The 18,412-nt window shown below is 37.5% G+C and overlaps 1 pseudogene; it reads left to right on the forward strand.

The window, feature by feature from the left end:
- Nucleotides 1–12,713: 12,713 nt before the first annotated feature.
- On the forward strand, nucleotides 12,714–13,615 carry LOC118745256 (annotated as a pseudogene).
- The last annotated feature ends 4,797 nt before the right edge of the window (nucleotides 13,616–18,412 follow it).

Genomic DNA, 18,412 nt, shown 5'->3' on the forward strand with positions numbered 1-18,412 from the left:
TATTTTGCGGAAAGGAATAATAAACATTTATAGAGCGGTTGGGTGAACTTCAAGGTGAGTAAATTTTAACCTGTGTATGTACGTAAATCGAATACTTTTTAAACGAATTTTTAATGGCATTTGCTAAAAAAAATTATTCCAGGATGCGTACTAGTGTTTTTTTTTACTGAAACTCTGCATTTTAATTTTTAATTTAAAATATAATATCGGGGATTTTTTAGAGCCTCTATTTTCTTAATTTCCCAAAAATATGAATCTAGCTGTCGTAGTGAGCGTATAGTAAATGTGGGTACAAACATTAACTTGGTTCAGACTTCGCTCCATGGTTCTTCAACACGCAGAACTTCTGATTTTAATTTTGACAGAAAAAATTTCCGAGAAAAATTATGTGACATCTTCAGGCAGATCAGAAATTTGCGATAATTTTTTTACAACGCTTTTATCAACTTGCAATTTTGTGTGTCCAGACACCATTTTTAGCTATAATTATAGATTATAATCAAAGTTCGTATACAAAAGTCTAGACATGAACCTCGCCGGTAGGCCTTGCCGGAAGTAGTTAAATATTGCGCCTAAAAATTTGCACTACTTACTTACTTACTTACTTACTTACTTACTTATTTATTTATTTATTTATTTATTTATTTATTTATTCATTCATTTATTTTTTATTTATTTATTTACTTACTTACTTAATTACTTACTTACTTACTTACTTACTTCCTTACTTACTTACTTACTTACTTACTTACTTACTTACTTACTTACCTACTTATTTACTTACTTACTTACTTACTTACTTACTTACTTACTTACTTACGTACTTACCTACTTACTTACTTACTTATTTATTTATTTATTTATTTATTTATTCATTCATTTATTTATTTATTTACCTACTTACTTACTTACTTACTTCCTTACTTACTTACTTACTTACTTACTTACTTACTTATTTCCTTACTTACTGACTTACTTATCTAATATATAAATATCTAAGGTTCGAGTCCTACAGCCAAGTTTTTTTTCGTTACTAATTAATATTTAAAAAAAAATTTTTTGTATCGCTTTTCACACACGAGCCGATTGTGATTCGCTTCACTTTAATAGCACAGTTTTGAATCATGTGTGGAAAATACTTCTTTATGTAGATACATCTTGGTATGTACATATGTAGTAGGTATGTTTATGCATATTAGACTTCTGCATGAATCCATTCAAAACTACAGATTCATTCATATTCTAATTGAATGAATGCTACTGGCATTGACTTTTATTGAATTTAAATGAATAGGTGTGTTGATATGGGTAGCGACATAGCAACATTCAAACGTTGTAAAACAAATTGAATGAATATGAAGACAAGGACGAGGCGGAATCAATTTAACACTACCTTCTTGGGTGCCAGCATTTGCGAGGCTAAGGTTGAAGTACTTTGGATCTCACCAATGCTTTTTCTTTTTTGTGTATCATTGAAACATACGACTGCCACGTACGTGACGTATGGAAATGCCCATATGTAGTATACAAAATTCAGTTTATGTGGTAGCTGCCACGTCCCCTTTTCCAATAACTCCCAAGCTCTCCATGAGTATGGGATTGATTTCATATACCTCAACACCAAGTTCCAGTACTCTGCCATGAAAACTTCCAGATATATGGAATATGAAAAATTCGGTTTGTGTGAGAGAAGCCACGCCTCCTTTTCCAATAAACGACAAATATACTCTACGACCTATTATCATGTCTACCAAATATACAGAAAAAACTTCATAAAAATCGGTCGGGCCGTTTCGGAGGAGTACGACCACAAACATCGTAACACAAGATATTTATATATTAGATGATTACTGTTTCTTTTATAAAACATTCAAAGGCTTGGGAAAAGTCCAGAATCGAAATGTTTGGCATTTTTTAAAAGAATGAAATAGGTTTGAAAATTTGATTAAAAACTAATAAAACGAAATTTATGTTTAAATTGGAAAAGCTGCAAACAAAAACTTTTATCATAAAGGTATAATATACATAAAAAAAAAAAAAATGTATAAGTATATCTGTATTAACTATAAAACTATTAAACACCTAATAATGTAGATACATACAAAATTAAAAATATCTGATTTTAAAACTTACACGCTTCTATATTCAGCACTGCCTTCTTCGTATATGTTTCCTTATTATTGATTTTAGTCAGTTTGTTACAGCGAACAACCTTTTTATTTTTATATAACGCGCCACATATGTACGTATGTACATATGTATGTACGTATGTAGGTATATCATGCATACGTCCCATATTCTGACATACATAAGCACGAAGACGAATGCACGCACGAACTACGAGGAAAAACGATTAAACGATCCAGAACAGGATTTTCTTCATAATTCTACTGCGTAATAAATATATATCCACATGTTTTCTTAATATTATCATTATTAATATTATTATTATTATACTCATTTTCTGATTACATATGTGTATGGGCTGCAGTGTATGAATGACCATGCACAGCAATTATGCACCACACTGTCGCACTGTAACAGTCATACCCGGTGCAGGGCAATTGCATATGAAATTCTGGCAACGCAGGGCACTTGCTTATTAAGTTCTGCCAACGTTGGGCATGAGTCATGTGACCAACTTTGTCATAGCTCAAAGAAGTACAGCTTAGGTTGGGTTAAGTTAACGCCGCGAGCCGATTACAAAATTTCGAATGCGGCTAATTTTGATCCCTGAGAGCTCAGTGTTTGTTCAGAAGTGCGAGCCAAAATGCTTCCATCTTAGCCTTGCGTAGGTTGGACAGTAGGGTGGGCCAAAAATGCAAGAGAAAAAGTAAATTCGGAATTTGTATGCTCTCCCCCGCCTAGGATATTTCTATACCGAAAAAAATATACCCCCTTTTTTATTTTGAAATCAAAAAAGATTTACAGGACGCTCAAGGCGCCCAAAGTAGTCCATGTATTTTATATGCGGAAAAAACAACTTTTCGTAGAAATGGTATAGAATAGTTAAAAATCAATATTTTTCTACCAGAAAACTCTGCTTATCTGCAGGAGATTCCCAATAATAATACCCAATTATTTATTTAACACATTTTTTATTGCAACTATAATGTATAGGTCCGCCAAAAACCCCGAAAAATGCAATGGCGCGACCAATAAAAAATCGTTAGTATTAAAAAATAGTTAAATAAACAATTGGATATTATTACTGAAAGCCTCCTGAAGAGAACCAGAGTTTTTCCGATCGAAAAATATTGACTTTGAAGAATTCTATACCATTTCTACGAAAAAATTTATTTTTCCAATATAAAAATACATGGAAAAGTTTAACCGCTTTGAGCGACCTCTAAAGATGTTTTGATTTCAAAAAAAAAAAAAAAATAGGGGTCTACTTTTTTTGCTATAGAACAATCCTAAGGGGTGAGAGCATTACAATTCCGACTTTACTGTTTTTGGACCACCCTATTGGGCAGTCTAAAAGAAAGTGTGGAGACAATTCGACTTCATCTTCCTCTTGACAGCTGATACAAAAGCATCAGTCTCACCGCATGACTACCAACCGCACAACGGGCTGTCAGAAGCCCCATTACTAGCCCTTGAGAGGTAACGTGTCTTAAAGTGCACTATAAAAACATTTGCTGCAGCAGAGAAACGTCCTCTTTTCCAGTTTTATGTCACAAAAGGACCCGGTGTCCCCGGTTCCGAGTCAATGGTGGGTGTATATGTAAAACAATGGAAGTTTGTCTTTTCTGCATCACAATTTCATTGACCTAATTTCACGTTACTCGATTTGATGATTTACACGAAGTTTGATGGATCTTTTTATGCTAAAACTTATTGCTGCAGACTACAATGTAAGCGTAGTGCGATTGAAAATTGCGACCATAAGAAGCCGCGGCGGATATTTAAACGATGTCATATTCCATACAAAAAGGTATTCGAGGGCATTTCAAGTGCAAAGAGATTTGTGTTGATACCTCACACACAGCTTGTTTTATTTCAATCTATTTAAACATCTACCTGCCCTTATTGGAAAACTTTTTATATGCAATTTACCGATTGTGGACCTAAGCATCCCCTACTTAGCAACCCCGATAGAAAAGTGGGCTGTAGGGAACGGCAGTACTTGGAAATTAAGTCTCTTTATAACCGCAAAACTGATATCGAACTTGCGCTCTTTAAGGTGGCTGTTTCAGTAGACGTCGCAAGATCCAATGGTCTTCTTAAATACTTTGCTCCCTATAGAACACTTCACTGAAACTTAGATGAGTTCAAAGGTTTGGAGCCTTCTGAAGTGTCTAACCTACGAGTGTATTTTTTTGCGCCGCGAGAAACTTTCTCAACCTGCCCACGTAGCGAATTACACACGATATGTTGGAAGAGAAGCACTACCCAACACTTATTTAGTCTTATCATAGAAAAAGATTCATACTTTTATTTTCAAGTATTCCTACATGTTTTGAACTTAATATCTACGTTAAAAAATAAAACCTCAACAACCATTAAAATCAATTGCAGTAAAAACTGTTTTGCCACTTTCCACTTTCGTCTATTTATTTATAAAAGTTCAGTAAATTTTCACCAATATCACTGAAAGTTGAAATTAAAACATTTAAGCTTGCTATTAATTGGCTAAAATTGTTACTGCATTCATTTATTTTAATTTTTTCTTCTTTGCCATCTTTTTTTAAATTGAAAATCGCAATTGAATTCCATTGAAATTTACTAACAATAAAAAAGTTTCTTAAACTAGCCAAAGCAAGCAAATTGCTGATGCGCTTTTCGGAGCAAGAAAGAATGAAAAAAATAAACATAAAATAAAATGACTAGAAAGTACACCGATAACGCAATAACCGCAAGAAACAAATTAAAAGTTTTTACACAATTCAACAATTTTCCTCCTACAGAAATTGGTTTTTGAATGAAGGAAGGGAAGGGAGTTCACAAAAATAACATAAACGGAAAGAAAAAATATAAGGCAAGCAATTTGCCAACGTTTAAACTGGTTTTTGAAATTTGCTACAACATACAGACGCGCACAAACATGCACATACAAATTTATTTGAAAAGCAGTACAGAGTGCGCTCAACATTGTCGCCTTGCAGCACCGCAATCGAAGTTGATGCAACAAATTTTATTTACGAGTTTGCCTCCGTACGTTTATACGATGGCACGATGTCTGTTTGATAAGTCGGAAGTAACTTTAAATGCCATACGCCTGTGTAAGCGCTTGGTTCCCTCACATCAAGACTGCAGCGCACGATGAAGAATTGCATTCTTTGCGTGGTTGCCAAACTCTGTCGTCACCAAATATTTTGGATCTAGATCCGGGAATGTTTAATCTGCGCTTTCCCGTAATTCGGGGTGCCATGCGTATCCGTAACCATTGGATGGCTTGCAGTGACCAGCATCCAACTGTATTTTAAAGGACTGACTGCCTCCGGGACCGATGGGTGTGCTTTTTTATAGCATGGGCACTGCTGTGGTCGACCAAAAATTAGAAACGAAAAAATTATCTATTCGGTTGTCAAAACGTTCCGACTCTTATTAAAAAAATAAATTTCAAATACAAATCCACGACCAGTGCTGCTGCGAAGCATATTTAGTGGCAGCCAAATTCCTTTAAAAAAAGGGATAAAAAATAGCTAAAAATGGTAGCTAAAATTTTTTACTGACATAATCATATATAGGTGTACATGCAAACATTTTCAGTGAGTGATGGTATAGAAAAACTATGAACTCTGGAAAAAAGCTAATATTTTATCCAACCAAAAACCTTTTTGTATAAAAGGGGAAATATGCGACACCAGCTTGCTGGCTTGATCAAGTGATTGTACCATCAGGCTCGAAGCATATAACTTACCAGCATGCTGGTACAATATTTATTTCTTTACAAATGAGGTAGAGGAAAGATCGAAATGATTTGAGCCGAAATTTCATTGTTTGTTTACCATTTTGTTAAACATTTTTTTTTTTAATTCACAACTGCAATATCGTGAACTTGATATTCTACAAACATGTCTTTGACTCATATAGTGCAAGAAATTTCCGCCAAAATATTTTTTACTTAGAAAATTTAGCTAATTTCACCACTGACGACACCAGCATGCTGGTACAATCATAAAATTTTCAAATAGTTTTTGAAGTCGTACTAGCAGCTGGTACAATCACACCACAAGAACATACATTTATGTGGCCAAAAAAAGTATGTGGTTGCTAAATCTAGCCACCAAAGGGCTAAAATGGCAACACTGTCCACGACCCCTGCACGGGTAAAAATTCTGCCGACGAACACGAAAAAAAAAATTAGTCTCAACGTTTTATCTTCGATAGTCGCTGGATTAGTACCGAAGAAGCCTTAACGTGCTTTATATATTAAAAAGCTGTCGCGCTCATATCTACCAGTAAACCCTTGATGGCAGCAATAAATAATTGAAGTCTGCATGACCTATTGTGTCAGTCGTCAATATGACCGGCAGCCGAAAGCAAACCCTAAGGGCAACACTAAAGCGGATCCTGGTGAAGACGTTACTGGCACCCGAAAGTCCTACACGGGCAAAACGGCTATCGATTACACTGGTCTACAAGGGTTTTGCGAATAAGACGGGACCTGGTGTTTCCGAACGGATTTTTCGTGCTGAACACGAATCTGGGGTCCAAAACTTCCCATCACGTCACGTTTTCGAGAAAAAAGGGGTTGAAACCCCTAAAAACAGCGTTTTTGGACATTTTCGAAAAATTGTAGAGCCGAACCCTAACGTGCTACAAACTTTGCATATGTCAGAAATTAAAGGTAAAATTGTGCCCTTTCGAATGAGCCTTATGCCAAGTTGATCGCATGTGCCCTTGGAGCAGGGGGTGTATTTGTGTCTAGGGGTGCAGGAAAAAACAGCGTTTTTGGCCATTTTTGAAAAATTGTAGAGCTGAACCCTGACGTGCTACAAACTTTGTATATGTCAGAAATTAATGGCTAAATCGTGCCCTTTCGAATGAGCCCTATGCCGAATTAATCGCATGCACCCTTAGATCAGGGGGTGTATTTGTGTCTAGGAGTCCAGGGAAAATTGATCGCAGAAAGAATTTCATCCACCATATTCGACCCGTCATCTTAAATTTTTAAAATCTAACTGCAGATTCGTAATCAGCGACTTTTAATATAGTTAAAACCTTGGCATTATTAATTTTCTATGATCGTTTAAGATTAAATTCTTTCTGTGATCAATTTTTCCTGCACCCCTAAACACAAATACACCCCCTGCTTTAAGGGTGCACGCGATCAATTCGGCATAGGGCTCATTCGAAAGGGCACGGTTTAGCCTTTAATTTCTGATATATGCAAAATTTGTACCACGTCAGGGTTCAGCTCTATAATTTTTCGAAAATGGCCAAAAACGCTGTTTTTAGGGGTTTCAACCCCTTTTTTCTCGAAAACGTGACGTGATGGGACATTTTTGACCCCGGATTCGTGTTCAGCACGAAAAATCCGTTCAGAAACACCAGGTCCCGTCTTATTCGCAGAAAAAAAGTTGAAATTTGTAGACCAGTGTTATAGTCCCTCCATGGGCATCAAGTCGGGCGGCAGTAGGCCTCATTAACGTGCCATCAAGGTGAAAGCGGTACGCAGAACCGCTTCAAGGCTGTTGAAAAGAATCCGTAACATTCCTCTGTTCGACAATTTGAAGGATATGGTGCACAGGGCAATAGGCATTCTCTCTGAAAGCTGTGACCTGAGCTAAGTGACTAAAAATCTTCGATTTAAATAACTCTCCACGCGGTCATGGGCAGGGGCACCAGCAAGTTAACCCGACGGCGGAAGATTGGTGGTCCGATCTGGTGTGTCTTCGTCGGGTATACAAGGAGATTTTTCGGAAAGTATTACCTGCGATTAGTGTCGCTCCCAAAGCAGGCATTGATTTTGTAAACTCTGGCTGAGGAATGACTTTATCAAAAAAGTGAGGGTTGCCTGCAAATAATGTCGTTTAAGGTTTAATAAATACTATGTGGACTTCTCAACCGCTAGCCTTACTGATTAGGGAGTGGCTTACTGAATTCTTTTGTGGCCGTACCAGCCAAAGGGACACCGAATGTCCAGGTGAGAAATCGTCGATAAACTCTTTTGAACAATATTGGACGACCAGGGAATGGAAGTTCGTTGGATGACAGGGGCTGTAGGCATGACCGCAATTGAGCGGATACATCATATGTATTTTACTTGAATATGTGGGAGTGAAATACGTCGCTATTGGCGCTATGAATGCCTGACATACTCACACATCCACACATCCATAAGCCCATCCATTTGACCAGTTAAAGGTGCATTCGGCTACGTTCAAGTGGCAGCAGGCAGAGTTTCTGCGCCGTTTCGTAGCCTCGGGCGAAACATGGATCCCTCACAAGACACCAGAGACAAAGGAAGAAGCCAAAGCAGTCTATATCTCAGGACGAACGTGCACAAAAGAAGACCAATAAGTTAAAGACGACAGCGTATCGGGACTACTTTGAAAAAGGTAAAACGATTACCGGCGAATATTATTCTGAGCTGTTGGACAGACTGCATTTGATAAAGTTAAAATAAGGCACTCCACCAAGAAAATCTCCGGCTACGAATCGCTCCCTTATTCCCCAAATTCTCCAGATTCAGTACCCTACGACTATTACTAACATATTTCCAACCCATAAGGAGTAGCGCGGTGGTAAGAGAATCAAGTCGAATAAAGAGGCGAGCACTGAAACAAACGCCTATTTTGATGATCTGGAGAAAATATATTATTTCTTCTAATTGTTTGGCGCTGTAACCGCCAAAGCATCTTTGCCCGAGTCTAATAAAACACGTCAGCCGTTTACCTGATCTTTCCAACGCAGAGTAAGTATTCTTCTTTATCTGCCACCACCAGAGGCATCCGCGTTGAATATTTTTAGGACTGCAGTGTTTATGTACATTCGTTCGGCATAACCGCGTTAGCAGAGCGTTTGTAGCGGGCGTGCCTATTATTTAGTTAGAACTGAGTTAAAAGGGGACCATGTTGAGAAATAAAATGCTATTTGTCGAAAAAGTTTTTTTATTTTAAGTCACGGACTTATCGAACAGTCCTCATTTTGGTTTGTATGTATGCATGCTCGTGGTATATGGGCACATAGAAAAATATCCCGAAGGCAATTAAACAAAACTGTTAAATTGTTATTGCTATTCGGGCAACAATTGTCAAATTATGCTAATTCACTTTGTGCGTTTCGGTAGTTTTACACTAAAGGCAATCGGAATGGCAGGTTGAACTGTTGAGAGTGTTGTTGTATTGCCTTTTTTACTGTCAGTGCAGCCTGGCGGTTAACTGTCACTTCTGTGCTCTTATGGCTGTGGGCAAAATGAGGACGGTTTTGCACCTTTGTGTTTATTGTTCGGCATACATATAGTTGCACTTGTTGCTATTGTTGTTGTTTCATTGTTTGTTTAAGTGAGATGCTCAGCGCTGATAAGTGTGCGAGTGTATTGCTGTGTGCGTGCGACTATGACAATGTTAGCCGAAGGAAGCGGAAACAGCACACAAAGTGGTAACATCCGGCCGGCGGCGGCGGCGTGGCCGGGGACACCGGTGAAGAGCTATCAAGATAGAGCGGTGAAAGTTTTTCGAACTACATAAGCATAAGTAAACATACGAACAACGTAAAAATTGACCAAGATTTATGGCAGTGGACAAAGTTGCTTGGCCGGTGGTGAAAAGGAAGTAAGAAAGAAAGAAAGGTGAACGCAACATACATATATTCATACATATTTTAAGAAGTATGCGCGCGCGTGTGTGGTGTGTGTGCATGCCTGCCGAAGTGCAGAAGTGCGTTTGAATAAGAGCGCGCTGGCAAGCTACCGGAAAGTGGTGGTAAAAGTTTGGTAGCAATTTGCATAAAAATTCATTATGGCAAGGAATATTTTCCTTCACTTTACAAATACAAAAAGAAACCAAAGAAGCAACCACTAAACAGCGCACTAAGGATGCTCACGAAAAAAGCAGATAATGTGCCAATAAATATGAGTGTGGGCAGTGAGCACATACAAATGACACTTTTCAATTATGACATTTGACCGCAATGAAAAGAAAAAAATAAAAATAAAATAAAAAGGCACAAAAGCTCTAAATGAAGAGAAATAAAAAAAAAATGTGTACAACAACACTAACAGCAGCTAGAGTCAAAATACGCTAAATGCATGGGAAAAGTGCTGCATTAGCGTAGCGCTGCCTGTGCAAAGTAAGTAGGAAAGTGAGTAGAAAAGTTTCAAATTTTTTCTTCTATACGCTGTGTGCCATGAAATGGTCCTTATGTACGTGTGCACTTTGCTAGCCAGCTGTCAAATTGCTTTTGGGCGTTTAGCTAACACAATAAAATTATTATTAGAAAAGAAAGTAAGAAGTTTTTTTAGTTGGCGCATAAAATGAGTGTAAATAAAAAAGTTCGTCGCGGATATGTTTTTGGTCAAAAAGCGTAGTCTAATGAGGTAAGATGGTTTTTGATGGGTACGTAACACCTGTTACGTAGAAATATTGTTAAGATGGAGTTGAATTTAATGATTTTAACCACGATTGGATGAGCGACTTACCGGGGTCTTGAAGGTTAAAAAACGGTATTTCAAAAATTGTAAGCGAATCGCTGTTACAAAAATTAAAAAAGCAAGAAGGGAATGATTTCAAATGAACTTAACAGTTTCAGCACGAGCGTCCAATATATTTCACAAACTTTTTTGCGCTTTTCTTTCGCAAATAAGAGCTATGTTGTAAAAATTGCCACAAAAGTCAATAGCGAACCGTCTAACATACTATAAGTAAATATTGACTATTTTTCGCTGGAATTAAGATTCGAAACAAATTTTAAGTTATATTAATAGTTTTGAAATATATTTGGCGAAAGAAAAAATACAAATATTTCAGACCACTTTCCATTTTACAATCCTTGGGTACCGCTGTCCAATATAATGCACGTTGAATTACGGTAAAGCTAACAGTTTCAGATTTTTAGCTTCAACGCTTGATTTTTCCTACCGAAAGAGGGAGGCACAATAGGGTGTCCCGTCCATGTACGAGGCAATAATTTGTTCGAGCTACACTTTCACAAAAATTTTTGTAATTTTACACAGAATAGGAAAAAAGTAAAAAATCTATTGCGCTTTGTTTTGATGGCTCAATCGCACTTTGAAGTTCTGTAAATTTTACATTTCCGCAGACCTAAACAATCATACAAAGTACAGGAAAACAAATTAAACGAAAAGGAACTTTTAATTATTTACAAGAACTTAAACATGTTTTTGTGTCAAAATTATGGTATTTCTGCTCGAGATTGCAATCTGGTTATAATAAAAACATCACTAGAGAAGTAGTGTCCGTTACACCTTGTGAGGGTTCCATTACCTGTTTAACGCATCTTTCCAAAGCCTGTGTATGACCAAGCTCTTGTTTCTTACCGAGATTTTAAGGTACTCATTAGAAATATTTCGAAGAAGTGGTGGGGCAGTAGACTGACACTCGTGCCAAAAAATAATTAAAAGGCATGCTAAGTGCAGTACTTGCTTCAAGTACAATTTACTCGCTTGTCATAGCGAATGAGTGACAACAATGGCACACTTCTTAAGACCTGAACATGCACCAACTAAAGTAAAATATTTTTTACGAATTTTTTAATTTAAGGTGCGCATATATGTACCCACGGTATGAAGGGGTTAAATCTTCGTCACGAATAAAACATTTTGAAGGAACTTTTAGCTGTTCAGGGCTCGCCAAGGTTGAAAATTTGCATGACCTCAAACTCTTTTCAAAGTAAGCTTTTACCTAAATTTCCAAACAATTCTTTACTTCAATACATTGAATTTTTGTCCCACTTATCCGTCAGTAAATAAATACAGTAACCTCACCTGCTAGAAAATTCCCATCGTTTAATAGACAAGCAGCCTTCCCAAATAGACTGCAGTCAACACGAAAGTGATATGATTACTTATCTGCATCTTTGCGTCATCCGTAGAGATTGTAAAGCCATAATTTCCCGTAGGTAATCCAGCATTTCGTTACTCCTTAGCTATAAAAAATAAATGCAACTTCCACATTGTCGTACCCCGTTAAGTTCGCACGAAATCTACATATGTGTTCCCATGTTTGACCTGATTCCGCAATTTTTAATCACTTATTCTAAGGGCGTCTCAAATTCATCTCTTCTTGGGCTGCACTGCTCACAGCTTTTCATATACCGAAACATTGAAGTCTTTGCCGCCGACTATTTTCAGATTTTTTCTTTTCTCCAGTGCTTTTCACCAAAAATCCATAAGTTATTTATGATCGGAAAGTGTGGTGTGGCGAGCAGAGAGATAGAGAAAGAATCAGAGTCTCTTTGTTCGGTTTTTATGAAAAGTTAAGTTGAAGTTTTGTTTACTTGGAGAGGCTGGAGGAGGGGACTGAGTAGAATTGCCTTATTATGGGTCACGATTGAGAGAAATAGAGGTTGCGCCAATCACGGTACCGCTATTCCTCCCTCAGTGAATTTGACAGAATCGTTTTTTGTATGACGTCACACTTGTGCAACTTGTTTAGGTTTTCCTTGCAACATTTTTTCTTCTTCCATTCTTGCTCACGTTTTGGCATTTCTCTCTCGCAATTGCACCAATGTGACGTCTCACAAAATTTATTCTCAAAAATCCTCTCCGATAGGCGCAATCTTGTATTCTATCATTCTTGACTATGGGTAAGGATGGTTTTAAAATAGTGAGTGTTGAATTCTAGGCCGTTACAGAACCTATCCAGACAAAGGAGGAGAAGAAGTAGAAGAAAAGAAAGAAATAAAGAAGAAAGGAAAGATAAGAAAAAGTAGAAGAAAAGAAGGAAATAAAAAAAGAAAGGAAAGAATAAGAAAAGGCAGGAGAATAATAAATGAAAAGGAAGATGAAAATGGAAATGAGGAAGAAGAACGAGAATATGGAGAAGATGAAGGAGAATATGGAAAAGAACAAAAAGGAGAAGATGGAACTAAGGAGAAGATGGAAAATAAAAGAAGAAGAACAAGAGGAAGAAGAGGGGAAGCATAAATGGGAGAAGAAGAAGAATTAAAAGACGAAAAAGAAGAAGTAGAAAAAGAAGGAGAAAAACACGAAAAAGAAGGAAGAGGAGAAGTAGAAGAAAATAACCTATAAAGACAAAGAAGAAGGAGTAGAATAAAAGAAAGAAATAAATAAGAAAGGAAAGAATAGGAAAAAGTAGAAGAAAATAAGGAAATAAAGAAGAAAGGAAAGAATAAGAAAAAGTGGAAGAATATTAAATAAAAAAGGGTGAAAATAGAAATGAGGAGGAAGAACGAGAATATGGAGAGGATGAAGGAGAATATGGAAAATAATAAGAAGGAGAATATGGAAAAGAAGAAGAAGAGGAAGAAAAAGAAGAAGGGGAGGGGAAACATAAATAGAATAAGAAAAAGAAGTAGAAGAAGAAGGCGAGGAAGAAGAAGAAGAAGAAGAAGAAGAGAAGAAGAAGAAGAAGAAGAAGAAGAAGAAGAAGAATAAGAAGAAGAAGAAGAAGAAGAAGAAGAAGAAGAAGAAGAAGAAGATGAAGACGAAGACGAAGAAGAACGAAAAGGACGAAGAGGATAAAGAAGAAGAAAAGAACAAAGAGAAGATAAAAAAGAAAAAGGTGGAGAAGAAGAAGAAGAAAAGAAGAATACAAAGAGGAAATAGAAGATAAAAATGCAAATATCAAAGACAAGACATGTTTATAAAAAATCTAACTTCAATAGGGAAAGTGTCTTTCATTTGTATTAAAGCCTGTTCTCCCTGCAAACCAGTGTTTCCGAAATCTTAACGAAATCTTTAGGAGTATCTAGTTTCTGTAACGATTTTGTTTTACGAATCTTCAAAGAAAATTGTATGAAGTGGTTGACAAGAACTTTTAAAGAAATTTCTGTAGGAAAAATTAATAAAATCCTTAAAAAAATCTGCAACAAATTCTTCACATAGCGGCATTATTTTCATTTCTTTACCAATTTTCTTCCGAAATTTCGTAAAAGAATCGAAGTATGCACAGTTTATGTCGTTTTAGAGAATTCGGTAAAAAACCGGGTGAGATCTTTACGAATTCTTTAAAATTTCTATACAATTCAGAATACTCTGAAAAAAATGGTTTGTAGGGCTTTTACAAAAACATTAAGCTGCTAACGAAGAAAATCGAAGGATGAATAAGAAAGTTTTCAATGGTCAAACAATAATTTTTTTGTATGAAATAGTATGAGCAGGAGGAATGTTACGCATACGCCATGTAGGAGTATATTATTGGGAAAATTACCTGATCTAGTAAAAAAAGTGTAACAAGTTATTGGCCATCAAAATATAGAAAAAGGAGAAAAGAAAGAGAAGCTAAGGCAGGAGGTATAAGAACAACAAAAAAATTTAAATGATGGAGCTGCGTAAATCCGCGGCAATTCTTCCATTTTTCGGTTACCTGTCATCATCAATAAAATTCTGATTTCTCTCAAAAATATCGCTCCCTCACCACGTATCCTTGCAAGCATAACTTCGCGTAGTGCTTGACATTTCCAGGTCATCACTTCCTGCAACTGCACACTCAGCTTTTTAATCAAATATTGAACTACATAATTACAACTTACATACATATGTATATATATATATGCATGCATGAACTTAAATTCCTTGATACCTTTTCCTCACGCTGCGCATGCAATTTGCGCCCTCTACAAATTGGTTTATACGCTTCCGCCATTTCCCCATTCTCGCACAAAATTTACCATACTTGTTTGCCAATTCATTTTCATTTCGATTATGCAAAAATTGATGATGACACTTTTGCAAGACATTTGCACTCCCACAAAACTGTCCTGTAAATATTCACCTGTGCACTGTGAGTGGGGCTTGCGTCGTTGAGACACTCGCCGCTCGTCTCTTTGGACTTTCACCCTCTCTTAATGCGTATTACTTTTCGCAAGCTCCATCAGGATATCAGCGAATGTAATTACACAAAAATCGCTGAGAGGAGTAAAAAAGCGGTGGAAATGAAAACAAATCCAATACGTTGCTTACTCTTGCGTTGATCTTGTTGTTTTCTTTTTACATTCACTCGCTTTTTATGCACTATAACACGCTCGTCGCCTGCGCTCGAATTAAGCGATTAAATTCGCTGCACGAGATTGTGAAACGTGTTGCGCGAGAACGAGCCGATCTGTGGGTTGGGTGAGTAGGTGTTGACCGACTTATGCAGCAGCTGCCTTTGCCATATTAACACATGCACGGTGTGGCGCTCAGCGCTTGGCTTATGCTGCTGTTGTTGATGCTTCCATTTTACTCAGCTTATTTAAGCTGCGTTTTTGCTCCTCTTTCCACCACATCAACAGAAGCACTTTAATTGAACACGCCCGCATATAAACAAGCGCGCGCGCGCTCGTACACTTACCGCGCGATTCCTTCCGCGGGCTGCATTACTGGTTCTGCTTTCTGTTTTTCTGTTGTTGATGATGAATGCGCGCGTGTGCGCGTGCGCGTGCTGTAATTTTTGTGCAATTGTCGGCTGTGATTGTGTTAAATTTGCTGTTGTTGTAGTTTTTTGTTGGCATTGCCTTGCTGTTGGCATTGCATCACTTCGTTACATAGCTTCATTTCTTCGCGCTTGATTGCACATCCGCTTCCGATTCCGCTTCTGTATGTATTTGTTTCCTTTCCGCCTTCGCCAGCTGTTGGGTAACGTCATTACAACGGTTGTTCTGATTGTTGCCGTTCTTGTTGACACCGATGTGAAAGCGATTTTGTTATTTCGTATTTTCCCTGTCACTGCGTTGCTTAATTGAGTTACACAGTTTGATTGATTAGTCGCTGCAACGATTTTATTTCATTCTATAAAATTGCATTTGGTCTGATTTAAAAGAGAGAATTATTGTGATCTGGGAGTAGGGATAAAAATAATACTAAAACGACATAAAAGAAACAGCTCCTTGATATATGTATTCAGAAAAATAGAGATGTTGTCGCAATGCACATTAGGGTGGTCTAAAAGTGCATGCGGAAAAGTAAAGTCAGAATTTTAAAGGTCTCACCCTCTGGGATTATTCTGTGTCAAAAAAACATATTCCTATTTTTTTTTATCGTCTTGACAACAGGAGAAGGTTATCAATTCGCCGGAATATTTTTATATATATATATTTTTTTTGTTTTTTGTTTATGTATTTTTTTTTTGTTTTTTGTTTATGTATGTTACCGCATAACTTTGGACCTAACCGATTTATATAATTCTTTTTTAAAGGAAAGGTGTTACCTCACATGTGGTCCCATCCTAATCTGGTTCAAATCCGATCATTGGATCATGAGCAAATTATCAATAATATTAAATGTATGTATGAGAGTTGAAGTCGGTTTTGTTTTTTGGCCAAAAATTATTTGTTTTTAACCGACTTCCAACAAAGGAGGATGTTATCAGGTCGCTCAAAGCGCTCAAAGTTTTCCATGTATTTTATACGGAAAATAAAGTTTTTGTGGAAATGGTATAGGTTCTTGAAAATCAATACTTTTCGATCGGAAAGCTCTCTTGAATAGACTTGCAGTAGTAAAACCCAATTGCTTATTTTATACGTTTTTAGTACTATTACATTTTTGGGAGTTTTTAGGGACTTATAAAAAATAGTTAATATTAAAAAATTGTCAAATAAACCTTTGCTATTAAAAGTCTCTTGAAGAGAAAAAATTATATTGATTTCTAAGAATTCTATACCATTTCCACGAAAAATATTTTTTTTCCTAATATATATTGCATTTCCACACCGTGCGAAAAAAAAAAATCTAAACAAACACAAGAAAAACCCTGACGTCAGAGAGAAAGACTAAATATGCCGTTTTACTATACTTCGCAAATATATTCATTTTTTTCTGGGTAAATTTACTGTCGCTTCATCTGGCTCGCGAGTTTGGATATTGTAGTAGGTTAACTCATCCAGACTCGACCCCAACACACAGACCATTCTGCGTGGCTGAAAAATAAAGATAAAGAAGCTTGCTCCAAGACAAATATCCGCCCTCAGCCAAACCCAACGACGCTGCTGCCTCTAGTAAGCCCTTAAACTGAAGAACTGAAGTGGCCCTACAAAATTGTCGCTGTTAGCGTGATCCAAGGCTATGAATTACATACAAGAATGACTAGATTTGCTCAGAAAGTATAGAACAGGACGTACGACTTCGGTTTGAGTAGAGTAACTCAATTCCGGTGTGGTACCAGCTACCTTTTCCGAGTGCTGAGAGATCCGGCCCTTAATATAGCTCAGAGGCACAAAAACCTCCTCTGCGACTGAGACATCCATAGCCGACCCATTCCTGGATAGCTGTGCCCCAGCACCCAGATCAGTGCAATAATATCCCCATCAGCTAAAGCCATAACGTTCCCTCTGCACTGTTCTATTATCCTGGAGATGTTGCTTACAGAGCCAAGTGCCTTGCTATCCGAGAAAATAGCAATGCTGGTCTCTGCTGGTTACGAGGCTAAAATTATTTTGCGCTTCTCTTAGATGGCAAAGACCTCTGTCCGAAAAACGCTGGCTGCATTTCGTAATCAAATAGACTCTTCGATTTGGAGGTCAGGTGAAAAATTCCAAAGCCATCCTTAAAACTAGATAGTTCAAATCGTTCAGTAAAAACAGCCCGTACGTACGTTCCTTACACAGCCTAAATTCCCTCACCCTCAGGTCACTCTCTGAAGTACCTTTTCTAGTAACGAGATCAATCGGTGGCAAATGTAAAATGCTTTTGTTGGAAATGATTGCCCTTGCCAAAGCGGGACAGTGCCATAGGGAATGCTCCACGCTTTCAATTTCCTCCTCATCGCGGCAGCTACGACAGTAATTGTTTGGCCACAAACCCATCCAGGCACCTTGCCTTGCTGTCAATCCAGGGAAAACAGGATTGACAGCAAGGCCAGATTCATTGGACCAGGTTTCCACAACGCATAAGGCGCCTTGGACCAGGCCGCATAGAACTTGGGGGTGCTTACCTACTGCCGTCAGGGCTTGATCATCAGCGTAAGCAGTTACCTGACAAACTGTGCTCTGTAGCCGAAACAGCAGAGTATTCACCGTTAGATTCCACAGGAGTGGGCAGAGGATACCGCTTTGCGGGGTGCCGCGGGTTGCGTACCTTGTTAACGATACCTCTCCCATCTCCCAGTATATACATAGTTCTGCTGCCTAGAAGGCGGTGAACAAAAAAATCCCGAAACTCGGTTAAGCAATTTAAGAGAAGAAAAATTATGAAGACATACACAGCGGGATAAAAAAAAGGAAATGAAGCAATTACAGTTGTGTATATAAAATTAGCTTTCTCGGAGGCTTGTGTACTTCTTCGAAAGTGATGCCGGTAACGCTGTTACGGCGACATGATAGCCAACTTTTTATGGCCTGAAAT

The sequence above is a fragment of the Rhagoletis pomonella genome, unplaced genomic scaffold, assembly GCF_013731165.1.
Source record: "Rhagoletis pomonella isolate Grant_MI unplaced genomic scaffold, Rhpom_1.0 Rhpom_scaffold_00008, whole genome shotgun sequence".
In the NCBI taxonomy this organism is placed as follows: Eukaryota; Metazoa; Arthropoda; class Insecta; order Diptera; family Tephritidae; genus Rhagoletis; species Rhagoletis pomonella.